The sequence below is a fragment of the Apis dorsata genome, unplaced genomic scaffold, assembly GCF_000469605.1.
Source record: "Apis dorsata unplaced genomic scaffold, Apis dorsata 1.3 scaffold_1110, whole genome shotgun sequence".
NCBI classification, from domain to species: Eukaryota; Metazoa; Arthropoda; class Insecta; order Hymenoptera; family Apidae; genus Apis; species Apis dorsata.
Window position 1 is genome coordinate 61,326 of NW_006264208.1, and position 2,442 is coordinate 63,767.

The following is a 2,442-nucleotide window of genomic DNA, read 5'->3' on the forward strand; positions in this document are numbered from 1 at the left end:
ATATATTAATTATAAATATAATTTTATATTATTATATAATATAATATACATTATATTTTTGTATTACTTTAATTACATTTTATGATTATTCAATATTTTTTTTAATTTTTGCTATAACAGACCTTGGTTCAATTTCTAAAAATAAAATCCACTAAAGTTATAACATGCGCACAAATTGCTGGCCTTAGTAAATACTCAATTGCGAATTATTCAAATCTAAACATTAAATAACTCTTTCGCTATCATATCATTCGAATTAAAAAATATAATCTATTTTAAATAATATTATTTATATTCATACAGAAAAATTACATGAATATATAAATATTTTGTTGATACGTAATTAATTATGATACAATATATGCAAATGAAAATAATATGCAATATATAATAATTTCTTTATAAGAAACATATTTTTAGGAAACATACATATTTATTTAATAGGAAACACACACATATATATATTTTTTAATAAATTAATATTCAATATATGAGAATAACATATATATATTCTGGTAGTAGAATTTAAAAAAATATTAAAATTTAAAAATATATATATTAAATTAAATTAGATTACAATTATAGTTTTTGAAAATATATTATCTTTATCTAGTTAAAAATATACTAAAAATATGCGTTAAATATATTTGACAAACGTCTTTCGAAGCATCATCAATTCTTTTTACAAGGATAATAAAATCATTTTAGCAGAAAAAATTGATTATTGAATTATGTATGTGAATTTTTTTTTTTAGCAACTTATTATTATTTGTTGCGTCGACGTTGAAAAATTCTCGATCTTCAAGCTTGAAGTTTGACTAATCCGAAATAATTGCATGTTGGCATCATGTCAACAAACTATCGAAACCACAGTTATTCAGCAAGTTGTTTAAGTATTGTGATTCACAACATTTTTCAAACCACTATGATAAATTTTTCTTTTGAATTTTCTATTTCATATTCCATTTATATTTTTTATATTTTTATTTGAATATTTTACAATGTATTTTTCATCGAAACATTCTCTATGTAATTAAGAAATAATCGACAGAGTACCACAGTTTTTGTCCTTTTCTCCCCCCCAAAAATAGATCATAGTCCGCGTATTCATATATGATAGATCATGCATCGATTTGAATTTCGCGCGTCGATAAGATAGGCTCGAAGTGTCGATCGATCGATTCACATTATCGCGCTCTCGAACGCGTCGCGGCGATCGATCGAAACGACTGATCGTGCGCCATGGCGCGTTCATTTGGCGCATTCACGTAAGTACACCGAGTTTCTACCAATGATTGATATTAATTAATAAAAAGATTAAAAAAAATTAAATTAAAAAAAAGATGACCTCTCCAAGCGTGTTAGAGAAAAAATAATAATGAGCGCACTCGAAAGAAGCTGTCCAACGATCATTTTCCATCTACAGAATAATTTAGAAATATTATTTCTAATATTAATATATTAGAAATTAATTTCTTTTCCAATTTTACAATTAAAAAAATGTTATATTTATTCTATTAAAATTTAAAATTTATATATGTTTATTTTTATTTTTGCAATGTAATAAAAATATATATTGAATAAATTCGAAAAGAATCGATACAGCCCTTTCGATGCACTATATAAAATAACTAACTTTAACACGAATATACGAGTTTAGGAAAAAAAATAGAATAATAAAATCAAAGTAAAAAAAAAAAAAAAAAAATAGACTAAATAATAATAAAAAAGATATTTATATCTCTAAAAAATGAGATAACAAATAAAAAATAAAGATAATAATAATCATAATCATAATTTTAAAAAAAAAATGAAAAAAAAAATGTTCGCTTTGTGCCGATGGTAAAATTCGTAACCGCAACTTTCTGACTTGGCAAACCATTTTGCCCTCTCCCCTTTCTCTCTGATTGTTGGGTTACCATCTCCGTTGTAATGGAATGGAATGGAATGGAAACGGATATGGCACACGGATTGGTCACTATGGTCTCGACTGGGCGCTCGGATCGGGTGGTTCGATGATGACCGATGACGATGATGTATCCCCCTACTTCCTCCCCACCGACACACTCGTACGTTCGTCCGTGCTTACACACGTCCTCTACCGCGTGTTACACGGGTCTCCGCCCTCGTGGTGGTGGTGGTGGATGGCGGTGTGTGTGGCGATCGGTTGACGCGACGGCCCTGGGATGTGGACCCTCAACCTCGACCGATGGGATCACTACTACAACACAACCTTCAACGCAACTTCGTGGTGGGCCATCGACCACGATTCAACCAATCAACATGCGAACAACACAACGACATCTCTTGGTCCACTGGTGAATCGTCAACGTCACGGTGGGGAAATCGTTCTCTGTCGGCCCTGCTTCTCCTGTTCGTCCATCATGAAAACGAACACACGGGGACCGATCGTCGACCAATGTGAACCGGGCCACCAAACGG

The 2,442-nt window shown here is 30.6% G+C and overlaps 1 protein-coding gene across 2 annotated transcripts in view; it reads left to right on the forward strand.

The window, feature by feature from the left end:
• Nucleotides 1-2,442, forward strand: part of LOC102677410 (serine/threonine-protein kinase Doa) — a 34,439-nt gene that overhangs the window by 23,846 nt on the left and 8,151 nt on the right. The window lies entirely within an intron of this gene.